Consider the following 14,097-nt stretch of genomic DNA (forward strand, 5'->3'; position numbering starts at 1 on the left):
GGGTTGTGTTGTGGGGTCTCTCTGTGGGTTGTGTTGTGGGGGTCTCTCTGTGGGTTGTGTTGTGGGGTCTCTCTGTGGGTTGTGTTGTGGGGGTCTCTCTGTGGGTTGTGTTGTGGGGTCTCTCTGTGGGTTGTGTTGTGGGGGTCTCTCTGTGGGGTGTGTTGTGGGGGTCTCTGTGGGTTGTGTTGTGGGGGTCTCTCTGTGGGTTGTGTTGTGGTGTCTCTGTGGGTTGTGTTGTGGGGGGTCTCTCTGTGGGTTGTGTTGTGGGGTCTCTGTGGGTTGTGTTGTGGGGTCTCTCTGTGGGTTGTGTTGTGGGGGTCTCTCTGTGGGGTGTGTTGTGGGGTCTCTCTGTGGGTTGTGTTGTGGGGTATCTCTGTGGGTTGTGTTGTGGGGGTCTCTCTGTGGGTTGTGTTGTGGGGTCTCTCTGTGGGTTGTGTTGTGGGGGTCTCTCTGTGGGGTGTGTTGTGGGGGTCTCTCTGTGGGTTGTGTTGTGGGGGTCTCTCTGTGGGGTGTGTTGTGGGGTCTCTCTGTGGGTTGTGTTGTGGGGGTCTCTCTGTGGGTTATGTTGTGGGGGTCTCTGTGGGTTGTGTTGTGGGGTCTCTCTGTGGGTTGTGTTGTGGGGGTCTCTGTGGGTTGTGTTGTGGGGTATCTCTGTGGGTTGTGTTGTGGGGTATCTCTGTGGGTTGTGTTGTGGGGTCTCTCTGTGGGTTGTGTTGTGGGGGTCTCTGTGGGTTGTGTTGTGGGGGTCTCTGTGGGTTGTGTTGTGGCGTCTCTCTGTGGGTTGTGTTGTGGCGTCTCTCTGTGGGTTGTGTTGTGGTGTCTCTCTGTGGGTTGTGTTGTGGTGTCTCTCTGTGGGTTGTGTTGTGGGGTGTCTCTGTGGGTTGTGTTGTGGGGGTCTCTCTGTGGGCTGTGTTGTGGGGTCTCTCTGTGGGTTGTGTTGTGGGGTCTCTCTGTGGGTTGTGTTGTGGTGTCTCTGTGGGTTGTGTTGTGGGGGGTCTCTCTGTGGGTTGTGTTGTGGGGTCTCTGTGGGTTGTGTTGTGGGGTCTCTCTGTGGGTTGTGTTGTGGGGTCTCTGTGGGTTGTGTTGTGGGGGGTCTCTCTGTGGGTTGTGTTGTGGCGTCTCTCTGTGGGTTGTGTTGTGGGGTCTCTCTGTGGGTTGTGTTGTGGGGGTCTCTCTGTGGGTTGTGTTGTGGGGGTCTCTCTGTGGGTTGTGTTGTGGGGGTCTCTCTGTGGGCTGTGTTGTGGGGGTCTCTCTGTGGGCTCTACCGCCGCCAGCAACAGCCGCCGGGGTCTGGAGCGCCGGTGAGAGCCCCGAGGCTCTAAGACTCTCACGTGAAGCTCTCTATAATTTCCTCATTTTCGTATCTGAAAGTTTTTATTGATGTTCTTGAGTATGTGTTCGTACCGAGCTGTTCTTACTTTGCTGTTCTTACTTTGCTGTTCTTACTTTGCTGTTCTTACTTTGCTGTTCTTACTTTGCTGTTCTTACTTTGCTGTTCTTACTTTGCTGTTCTTACTTTGCTGTTCTTACTTTGCTGTTCTTACTTTGCTGTTCTTACTTTGCTGTTCTTACTTTGCTGTTCTTACTTTGCTGTTCTTACTTTGCTGTTCTTACTTTGCTGTTCTTACTTTGCTGTTCTTACTTTGCTGTTCTTACTTTGCTGTTCTTACCTTGCTGTTCTTACCTTGCTGTTCTTACTTTGCTGTTCTTACTTTGCTGTTCTTACTTTGCTGTTCTTACTTTGCTGTTCTTACCTTGCTGTTCTTGCTTTGCTGTTCTTACTTTGCTGTTCTTACTTTGCTGTTCTTACCTCGCTGTTCTTACTTTGCTGTTCTTACCTTGCTGTTCTTACTTTGCTGTTCTTACCTGGGTGTGTGTGTGTGTTCTCTTCTGGCTGTTCTTGATTCACCTTGCGGCCTCCCGTAAGCCTCCCGGGGGCCTGACAGCTGAGTGGGCAGCGTTTCGGATTCCTAGTCTTAAAGTTCCGGGTTCGATCCCCGGCGGAGGCGGAAACAAATGGGCAGAGTTACTTTCACCCTGATGCACCTGTTCACCTAGCAGTAAATAAATACCTGGGAGTTTGACAGCTGCTACGGCCTACTTCCTGTGGATGTGCAACAAAAAGGAGGCCTGGTCGAGGACCGGGCCTCGGGGACGCTAAGCCCCGAAATGATCTCAATATTTGAGATGGTGACCTCATTGTTATCAAGATAATTATCAAGTTAACCCTGATAATTACCCTGAAATTTTTTTATGTCGTGATTATTTCCCCTCTTTCTTCTTCACTTCCAGTGATGAGGGAATTGGTTCCTGTAGTCTTTCCTCATATCTCATGCCTCTCATTTCTACGTCTACTCTGGTGGAATATGAAATACAAACTCCTTTCTGGCGCTGTATATTCCGTAACTGGTCTGCCGTATGTGGTGTTCAGAGTTCTGATTATTTCTTTACTCACCTGTATATACTCACCTATATATATATATACTTGTAGGGAGAGCGTTAGCTCCTGGGCCCTGCCTCTCGGTGGCTGGTCGTCTATCACAATGACTCCCACCCCTTTTGATTGATGATACTTTTCAATTAAACCCGTGAGACTGGAAGCTTAAATATCTTTACAGATCTTAAAGACAAACTCATGAATTTGGTGCGGCTGGCAGGACGCCTGTCGCGGGTTCGAGTCACCCTCAGAGCTCCAGTTGCTCTTGACACAATGAATAACACGGTTAAGAAACAGTGGCAACAAGCACAGCTGACATTGCCATTCAAGTACAAACATATACAAATAATTGCCCGAGAAAGACGCCAAAATGATTCATAGTTCCCCAAGAAATATATTGTAGTGTCAGGTTGGGTTATGCACATTTCATGCCGTTTTAAACGTTTAGAAAAGCACCATTAATCTCTCTGAGAATTTCTAAAGGAAAAATAATGTTGGCAGTCTGTATAGAATTGTTGAGGCGAGGATGGTGGTGGGACGGAGGGTGGGACAGGTGGTGGTGGTGGGACAGGTGGTGGGACAGGTGGTGGGACAGTGGCGGGGAGGGACAGTAGGGGGTGGAACAGTAGGGGGCGGAACAGAAGAAAGTCATGTGTAAAATTTCAATATTTCAACTTCTGAACTATAATCTCTCCACCTCCCTGGCTTTACCTTTGCCCGTATTGATCTTTAAACAGACAAACACCTAAATAAACTGTTTTGTTTAGTCTTTTCCAGCCTTTCCACACAACCTTCCTCGACTTTCTAATCAAAGAACTGCGCCATTTTGCACACATCAAAATTGACGCTTTCTAATAACTCATACATTTTTTCCCTCGCCCCCCTCCCCCCCCCCCCCTCTATATAAATAGATCTAAACTAAATAGACAAATATATATAAATAAATAATATAAATAGATCTAAACTAAATAGACAAACACACATTCTTCATGACTCCAAACAGCCGAACCACTGAGGCAGCACAAACAAGCTATTCAGTGAGGCGAGGCTCTTCCTTAAGTCCTCAGCAGAGATGTGTTGTGTGCTGACCTTGTGAGGGTCAGCCCGGGCACACTGCTCATGTCTACACTACTCTTGTGAGGGCACACTGCTCATGTCTACACTTGTGAGAGCACACTGCTCATGTCTACACTACTCTTGTGAGGGCACACTGCTTATGTCTACACTTGTGAGGGCACACTGCTCATGTCTACACTTGTGAGGGCACACTGCTCATGTCTACACTTGTGAGGGCACACTGCTCATGTCTACACTACTCTTGTGAGGGCACACTGCTCATGTCTACACTTGTGAGGGCACACTGCTCATGTCTACACTACTCTTGTGAGGGCACACTGCTCATGTCTACACTTGTGAGAGCACACTGCTCATGTCTACACTACTCTTGTGAGGGCACACTGCTTATGTCTACACTTGTGAGGGCACACTGCTCATGTCTACACTTGTGAGGGCACACTGCTCATGTCTACACTTGTGAGGGCACACTGCTCATGTCTACACTACTCTTGTAAGGACACACTGCTCATGTCTACACTATTCTTGTGAGGTCACACTGCTCATGTCTACACTTGTGAGGTCACACTGCTCATGTCTACACTTGTGAGGGCACACTGCTCATGTCTACACTACTCTCGTGAGGGCACACTGCTCATGTCTACACTACTCTTGTGAGGACACAATTACATTGGCGTGACGTCACAACTCTCCACCACAAACATTGGTGGATGGGGTGTGACGTCACCACCAATCACCTCTCGTGACTGGTGGTGACGTCAATTTGTATACTATATCACTATGTCTATAATCACTTGTATACTTTTGTTTCATCCATTATTATAGAATTACCTTATGTATCACTGCTAATATACATGTGTAATAATGTATAATAATGTATGTTTGTCAAATTCCTCGTGACTTCCTACGTGATGTTTATACGGATTTATGTTTTAGCATTATTTCATATTTAATGTGAAAGTCCTCTCAATTATCCTATTTAAGACGATGTGTATATTTCAGTTCACGCTAAGTTCACGCTAAGTTCACGCTAAGTTCACGCTAAGTTCACGCTAAGTTCACGCTAAGTTCACGCTAAGTTCACGCTAAGTTCACGCTAAGTTCACGCTAAGTTCACGCTAAATTCACGCTAAGTTCACGCTATATTCACACTAAATTATAAGTGCGCTTCGGTGCTGCTTCAGATTAAGACCTGCGTCACGCCAAAGGAAGGTTGGTCTCATCTTTACATAATTAATCTTTAATCATTTTGCATGCGTGATATCTATAATTTTATAGAAATAAATATTCCCTATACATAAAATTGTGTGATGCCTCAGTTAACTGTGACGATATACGCAGTTCTCATACGTGTCTTCATATCTAAGTATATTTGTTCATGAATATATGAGTATATGTGCGTGTATGAATATATATGAGTGTGTTAAATTATGCTTGTGTTTATGTGGCAGTATATATTTACTTTCTGCCTGTTGATCCCGAATTGGGAATTAGGACTTATAGAAGCATCTTAGTAGTGGCTTCTCGCGAGTCTTGAAAGGGGAAACAAGAGGCCTGCAAGGGTGTGGGGGGGGGGGACTAAGAGTATGTTGTCTGGTGTCTCAGGTCGTCTGTGTAGGCCTTAGGCCGTGAGACTCCACCTGCTTCCTGCTCACCTGGGGAAAAATCCAAGTAGATCTGCTTAACCTTTTACAAAGTCCATTTATAGACTTTCAACTTGTTTTTTTTCGAGGACTCTGTAGAGCTCTGCATACTTTAATATTGGTCTAACGTAGGTGGCATACGTGTAAATTGATCGTCGCAGCTTTGTTCATGTATTTGAAGGCTGCTCTAATTTCTGGCTTTCTTTCTCTGGCTCTATTCTCTAAGATGGGTCTACTCCCAGAGATTTCAACATCTGCTACATAGAGGAGTCATCCCTTCATTGTGCATTGTTCCTCTGCCCTCCTTTCTCCAACTTGTGCTAGTGTGTGTGTGTTTGTGTGTGTGTGTGTGTGTGTGTGTGTGTGTATGTGTGTGTGTGTGTGTGTGTATGTGTATGTGTGTGTGTGTGTATGTGTGTGTGTGTGTGTGTGTGTGTATGTGTGTGTGTGTGTGTGTATGTGTGTGTGTGTGTGTGTGTGTATGTGTGTGTGTGTGTGTGTGTGTGTGTGTGTGTGTGTGTGTGTGTGTGTGTGTGTGTGTGTGTGTGTGTGTTTTAGAGGGAGAGGTGGAGGAGCATTCCAAGTATACCAGAAACTGTAAGACAAAAACAAATAACTAAAGACAAGAACACTCACGTAAACACTTGCTAAGAAAAAAAACTTGGGTCGTCATGTAGGACATAAATAACATTCGTTAGTGGAGGAAAGTCACTCTTGGGGCCAGGAAGGTGGCGGACAGGAAGGTCATACTTGACAGCCTCCCTCGCCCTCTCCCTCACACTCCCTCACTCACCTGCACTCACTTTCACTCACTTTCACTCACCTGCACTCACCCTCACTCACCTGCACTCACCCTCACTCACCTGCACTCACCCTCACTCACCTGCACTCATCCTCACTCACCTGCACTCACCCTCACTCACCTGCACTCACCCTCACTCACCTGCTCTCACCCTCACTCACCTGCACTCACCCTCACTCACCTGCACTCACCCTCACTCACCTGCACTCACCCTCACTCACCTGCACTCACCCTCACTCACCTGCACTCACCCTCACTCACCTGCACTCACCCTCACTCACCTGCACTCACCCTCACTCACCTGCACTCACCCTCACTCACCTGCACTCACCCTCACTCACGTGCACTCACCCTCACTCACCTGCACTCACCCTCACTCACCTGCACTCACCCTCACTCACCTGCACTCACTCTCACTCACCTGCACTCACCCTCACTCACCTGCACTCACCCTCACTCACCTGCACTCACCCTCACTCACGTGCACTCACCCGCACCTATTGTCGACACGAACAAGGAAACACAGGTGGAAAATATGTACCCAGAGGAGTCAGGCAGAGACGTTAGAATTTGTTTAGTGTATCCGTCAAGGAAAGTAAATCAATAAACTACAAGAGATGAGGTGATTGAGGCGGACTCCATGCACACTTTCATAAGTAACGCAGCCTACTTGGCTCCGAACTTGTTCACCAGTTGATTGAATGATGAGAGGCGGAACCAAAGTGCTGAAGCTCAACCCCGTAAGCCTGGTTTAGTGAGTAAAATGTCTCTAGCCTATGCACCTACCCACACCCTCGCTTATACTCACTTTCTAAAGACATGCACACACACAATTATACTTTCACATGCACACTCACACGCCTCCCCCTCACGCACACTCACACGCCTCCCTCTCACGCACACTCACACCCAGATCTCATGAAAGATTGACAAGGTCGACAAGGAAGAGATGTTGAGATAAAGAAACAATAAAAGAGAAACCATGATAGAAAATAAGAGCCCCAGATGAGTGATGGAGGAGATAAGGCGCAGCACTTATCTCACGACGAGTGAGAGACGAGGACAGTGACCGGGAAGTGCAGGCAGTGACACCTGCCGACACTCGGGCTCACCATAGCCCGTGCTACTTGGAATTTTTTATTCCAGGTAGCGAATCTTAAACAACAACCTACGGACACAACTTCACGAGGAGAGGACCGTGAGACACCAAGAGGGTCGGTCGGGAGTTGTTGCAGTAGGTGACCGACAGACGGTAGCCCAGGAGCTGAAGCTTGACCCATCACGCTAACGTCACCTCTCCCACGTTCTCTCTCTCTCCACACAATATTATTTCAGTCTCTGAGCACAGTGATGCAAGGTTTAATTTGTCCTAAAAATGTCTGAGTTTATTGCAATGTTTCTTACCCTGAGAGGCGCGCGCGCGCCCGCGCGGGACCTGGTATTTATCTCTCCATCATATATTAGAACATCTATTAAAAGCATTCAGAATTGTAGGATAGAGTCGTAAATATTGGACGCAGCTCGGGAGCCTGGGTAAGGCTAGGAGTGCCTGGGGTAAGGCTAGGAGTGCCTGGGGTAAGGCTAGGAGTGCCTGGGGTAAGGCTAGGAGTGCCTGGGGTAAGGCTAGGAGTGCCTGGGGTAAGGCTAGGAGTGCCTGGGGTAAGGCTAGGAGTGCCTGGGGTAAGGCTAGGAGTGCCTGGGTAAGGCTAGGAGTGCCTGGGGTAAGGCTAGGAGTGCCTGGGGTAAGGCTAGGAGTGCCTGGGGTAAGGCTAGGAGTGCCTGGGTAAGGCTAGGAGTGCCTGGGGTAAGGCTAGGAGTGCCTGGGTAAGGCTAGGAGTGCCTACACAAGGCTAGGAGTGCCTGGGGTAAGGCTAGGAGTGCCTGGGTAAGGCTAGTAGTGCCTGGATAAGGCTAGGAGTGCCTGGGTAAGGCTAGGAGTGCCTACACAAGGCTAGGAGTGCCTTGCCTAGGATGACAACCTCTCCTCCCTTCTCATGCAGACTCTTTAACACTTAACGACAAGAATTTACATAAAGAAAATGTATATAATTGGAAAATCCAAATCTTAACTTCCTTTAATACTAATTAGTCTCCCGCTTGCCCCCCCCCCTTCCCCCGTCTCTCTCTCTCTCTCTCTCTCTCTCTCTCTCTCTCTCTCTCTCTCTCTCTCTCTCTCTCTCTCTCTCTCTCTCTCTCTCTCTCTCTCTCTCTCTCTCTCTCAGCATCCCACATAAAGAGGTTAATCAACATGGCCGCCCACGTGTCCCGGGCCACGATAAATCACACATATCGCTCTTCAAGTTTCCAGCATTTATCATAAAACTAATGCAAGAATTTTTTTGGCCCTTGCTTCTAGGAGGGAAATTTGTGAAATTCTCAATGGCTACTCCTCCATCACGGTGACAAAGTGTGCTCACCACCTCGTTTTTCACGCGGGATTTACTGAAAGAGATAGAGAGCCAGCAATTTCTGAACGGGCGTGCACGCGCGGACGCATGCCCGCCATGGTCCCTCTCCCCCCCCCTCTTCCCCCTGGAGGGCCCCCAAGAGCCCCACCACCCACCTGGAGGGGCCCCAAGAGCCCCAACACCCACCTGGAGGGCCCCCAAGAGCCCCACCACCCAACTGGAGGGCTCCCACAAGCCCCACCACCCACCTGGAGGGCCCCCAAGAGCCCCACCACCCACCTGGAGGGCCCCCAACAGTCCCACCACCCACCTGGAGGGCCCCGAAAAGCCCCACCACCCACCTGGAAGGCCCCCAAGAGCCCCACCACCCACCTGGAGGGCCCCCAAGAGCCCCACCACCCACCTGGAGGGCCCCCAAGAGCCCCACCATCCACCTGGAGGGCCCCCAAGAGCCCCACCACCCACCTGGAGGGCCCCCCAAGAGCCCCACCACCCATCTGGAGGGCCCCCAAAAGCCCCACCACCCACCTGGAGGGCCCCCAAGAGACTCACCCCCCACCTGGAGGGCCCCGAAGAGGCCCACCACCCACCTGGAGGGCCCCAGGAGCCCCACCACCCACCTGGAGGCCCCCAAGAGCCCCACCACCCACCTGGAGGACCCCCCAAGAGCCCCACCACCCACCTGGAGGGCCCCCAAGAGCCCCATCACCCACCTGGGGGGCCCCAAGAGCCCCACCACCCACCTGGAGGGCCCCAGGAGCCCCACCACCCACCTGGAGGGCCCCCAAGAGCCCCACCACCCACCTGGAGGGCCCCAGGAGCCCCACCACCCACCTGAAGGGCCCCAAGAGCCCCGCCACCCACCTGGAGGGCCCCAAGAGCCCCGCCACCCACCTGGAGGGTCCCAGCCACTCGTAATAATGCCTGATCAATACAGGTATAGAGGCAGGAGTGGCCCAGAGACAAGGAAGAGTGACCTTCAACATTTTGGTATGCTCTTAAATAAATAAAAAAATTATTGGTGCTGGGTGAAGGATAAAATGTGTGTGTGTGAGAGAGGCTGACAGACAGCCGTCAGGCAGATAGACAGGGATAGACGGAGCCAGACAAACAGGCAGATAGATAAAAATACACGTGCAAAGATTGACAAAAGCGAGAAATTGGAAAAGAGATAAGATATAGGAATACGAGAGAAATAAAAAGAGAGGGGAGAGTGGGGGTAGAGAGGGGGGGGGGAGTCATGGTTTGAATATGGAAAGCACTCTAAGATCAATTCATGGAAGGCTCTCTGCACACTCTTCACTTTGCTGCTACTCTGCCGGCACATCAGTGCACGTTAAGAAGCACTATGCTACGTAATCATCATGGAATTACAAACATATAAAGAAGGAATATTGAGCTTAATCTTACTACTACTACTACTACCACTACCACTACTACTACTACCACTACTACTACTACTACTACTACTACTACTACTACTACTACTACTACTAGCCACCACAACCACCGCTACTATCCCCCACAACCAGTAATGATGATGCACTCATATACACACTAAATGATGCACTCATATACACACTAAATGATGCACTCATATACACACTAAATGATGCACTCATATACACACTAAATGATGTACTCATATACAGAGTAAGTGCATCATTTTCCCTCAATGTGGTGTTGAGGGCTCAGGGGTCCGAGTAAGGGGGCTCCTTGCATCATTTACTCCACCATAGTTTGATTAGAATAAGAATGGTGTTGTGTTCCGTGAGAGAGACGCGAGTATCAGGCGAGACAGAGAGGTGATGATTTAAGATGGCTTGTAAGGAACTGTAACAAGGCTATAGGTGAGGTGCCAGAGGGAAGAAGGCACCTGACCGAAGTCACCAGTGCCCCGCCTCCTAGCATGTGACCACTGGGGGCATCCAGTGCTCCCGTGTGGCACCATGGTGCTTAAACCAATGAGAACGTGGCACTTTTAATTGGAGTTAGGGATTCATCGAGGCACCTTAGGCAAGACGCCATTTGATCAGTCCCCTGTAACCAGGTTTCCGTCTAGCTTCCTACACTGTCACCTGCTTACCACAAACTTTTACCAGCCAACACTTTCCATTTCTCCTGCATCAACTGGCATCTTTTCTTTGCTACGTGACATCTGTTCAGCAGTCAATGGACAATTAACATTTTCCTGTTCTTTTTTGTTTGCCAGCGTCTACTGTTGGTATGCTTGTAGAGGAGAGTATGTGAAAGAGTACAAATCCAGAGTAGACTTGACTGCCCATATTGTCGTAAGATCTTTTGCGGTGACTATTGGTCTCTTGCCATAGGCTGCTGCTGCTGCCTGATTGTCATCAACTACATCAAGGTAAACAGAGATTGTGTGGTGTGAACATTCATGGACAAGGTTCACTGAGGAGTACACATACAGTAAATGTACTTATGTCTATGCTTGTGTCATCCATGTAAGCTTTTCCCATAGATGATGTGTTACAAGAATATCCATTATAAGTGTGAAGGGAAATTAGTCACTATATTTTGATGTATACTACATCCATTATAATGTATATGACTATCCAGTATAATCAGACCATGACCATGTCGTAGCTCAGTCGATTAAGGCAATGTCTGGGATCCTCTCAGACGTAGGTTCGAACCCTCGTCACGGCCCTTGTGGATTTGTTCATTTGAGCATATTAGATGGTCATGCTGAGAGTGTTCTCATGTTCCTCACAGTTGCTGCAGTGAGAAAGACAGAGCATTTGCTAAGTGTTGAGCCTGGTAACCTTATTCATTGAACCGATTATCTTTCATTCTGTATTGCCATTCAAGTGCAGTAACATGAATGGCCACCTCTGTGTATATGTATGTAGATAGTGTAAATAAGCTGTTGCATGTATATATCAACTCTCCCTGGGGCCCCTCACTGTCCATTGCTTTGTATATATATTTGTTATGTCCTCTATTCACCAAATGTTACAAGCACTCAGAGTAAAACTGCACTTCTGACCCCCTTCCCCAGTGTGACCCCCTTCCCCAGTGTGACCCCCTTCCCCAGTGTGACCCCCTTCCCCAGTGTGACCCCCTTCCCCAGTGTGACCCTGGCGTGTTGCACCCAACCTCCCATTCCCATCCCCCCACCCATCCCCCCACCCATCCCCCCACCCATCCCCCCACCCATCCCCCTACCCATCCCCCACCAACTCCTCCCCACCTACCCATCTCCCTCCCATCTCCACACCCATCCCCATCACCTGTCACTCCCCCATCCCCTGCACTCAAGCGTCCCCAGCGTGGCCCTGGGGACTGCATGGGGGCCGTGTCGTCCAGCCTGTGACATTGTCTCATCTGAATCTATTTTTGCATTCTGTCCTCCCACTTCCTAAGCTCCTGAGACGGGGTCCATCCTGCCAGGCAAACTTCTGTCGCTCCTAATATTCTCCTAAATATCTGTCCAATTTCTACGAATAGAGAGCGAGATAAAGAAAGAATATCAGAGTGAGTAGGGTCGTGAGAGAGAGAGAGAGAGAGAGAGAGAGAGAGAGAGAGAGAGAGAGAGAGAGAGAGAGAGAGAGAGAGAGAGAGAGAGAGAGAGAGAGAGAGAGAGCATTAAGATAGGGAAGGATGCTGAAATCAAAAGAGAGCTGTAAAAATAATGACCAATCAGGGGAAGGTGTTCAAGTTCTTATGGATTCCTTCCCACATTGGAATCGGTAGAAATGACGATCAAAATCTGCTGGCAGCTGAGAGCGCTCTGAAGGAGATCACATTAAATACTTTGTACCCCAAGACTCTTTGACAAATTAGAGATATCATTGGCCAACATCACCGTGATGCTGTACCTGAGGAAAGGACAAGAACAAATCAGGGAATCTGATCCTGTAACCTGGTACAATTTGGTAGCAGCTGGCGATCACAATCATTATGGGCGATAGTGAGGTGGTGAGGGAGATTGTGATAGCAAGAACTCGTCTTGGATACATATACCCCCGTGGAGATTCGGAATGGAAGCAACAGCTGACTAGGGAAGATGCGGGCTGTGGTGAGAGTTACGGACACCGCCTTGACCACTGCCTCGGAGTGACGGGCACCGCCTTGACCACTGCCTCAGAGTGACGGACACCGCCTTGACCACTGCCTCAGAGTGATGGACCCCGCCTTGACCACCGCCTCAGAGGGACGGACACTGCCTTGACCACTGCCTCAGAGGGACGGACACCGCCTTGACCACTGCCTCAGAGTGATGGACACCGCCTTGACCACCGCCTCAGAGGGACGGGCACCGCCTTGACCACTGCCTCAGAGTGACGGACACCGCCTTGACCACTGCCTCAGAGTGATGGACACCGCCTTGACCACTGCCTCAGAGTGATGGACACCGCCTTGACCACTGCCTCAGAGGGACGGGCACCGCCTTGACCACTGCCTCAGAGTGACGGACACCGCCTTGACCACTGCCTCAGAGTGATGGACACCGCCTTGACCACTGCCTCAGAGTGATGGACACCGCCTTGACCACTGCCTCAGAGTGACGGACCCCGCCTTAACCACCGCCTCAGAGTGACGGACACCACCTTGACCACCGCCTCAGAGTGACGGACACCACCTTGACCACCGCCTCAGAGTGACGGACACCGCCTTGACCACTGCCTCAGAGGGACGGACACCGCCTTGACCACCGCCTCAGAGTGACGGACACCACCTTGACCACCGCCTCAGAGTGACGGACACCACCTTGACCACCGCCTCAGAGTGACGGACACCACCTTGACCACTGCCTCAGAGTGACGGACACTGCCTTGACCACCGCCTCAGAGATGGTCTCAATCTAAAGACACCAGAAATGTGAGTACAATAATAAATTCTACATTGTTTAAATAACACTCTTATGTATATGTTAATTTGATTTATAGATTCACGTCAAGTCTTTCGCCCTCTCCTGAGTACTTTGTGAAAGTCTGAGTGTGTGACCAGGACGAGATTCACTTATCAACCACTAATGACTAACAAGGTCATTAGTCGTTGAGATGTAAGTCTTGTCTTAACTACACACTCGGGAGAGGGCGAAAGACTTGTTGTGAAGCTTTACATCATATTAGCATATGCATAAGATTGTATGTTCTTACAGGGTTGTTGATTTGTTGTGTTCTTACAGGGTTGTTGATTTGTTGTGTTCTTACAGGGTTGTTGATTTGTTGTGTTCTTACAGGGTTGTTGATTTGTTATGTTCTTACAGGGTTGTTGATTTGTTGTGTTCTTACAAGGTTGTTGATTTGTTATGTTCTTACAGGGTTGTTGATTTGTTATGTTCTTACAGGGTTGTTGATTTGTTGTGTTCTTACAGGGTTGTTGATTTGTTATGTTCTTACAGGGTTGTTGATTTGTTGTGTTCTTACAAGGTTGTTGATTTGTTATGTTCTTACAGGGTTGTTGATTTGTTGTGTTCTTACAAGGTTGTTGATTTGTTATGTTCTTACAGGGTTGTTGATTTGTTATGTTCTTACAGGGTTGTTGATTTGTTGTGTTCTTACAGGGTTGTTGATTTGTTATGTTCTTACAGGGTTGTTGATTTGTTGTGTTCTTACAGGGTTGTTGATTTGTTATGTTCTTACAGGGTTGTTGATTTGTTGTGTTCTTACAGGGTTGTTGATTTGTTGTGTTCTTACAGGGTTGTTGATTTGTGGAGCCAATTACCGCGTAACGTGGTGGAGGTGGAGTCCCTCTATTGTTTCA

The sequence above is a fragment of the Procambarus clarkii genome, chromosome 49 (genome assembly GCF_040958095.1).
Source record: "Procambarus clarkii isolate CNS0578487 chromosome 49, FALCON_Pclarkii_2.0, whole genome shotgun sequence".
Classification (NCBI taxonomy): domain Eukaryota; kingdom Metazoa; phylum Arthropoda; class Malacostraca; order Decapoda; family Cambaridae; genus Procambarus; species Procambarus clarkii.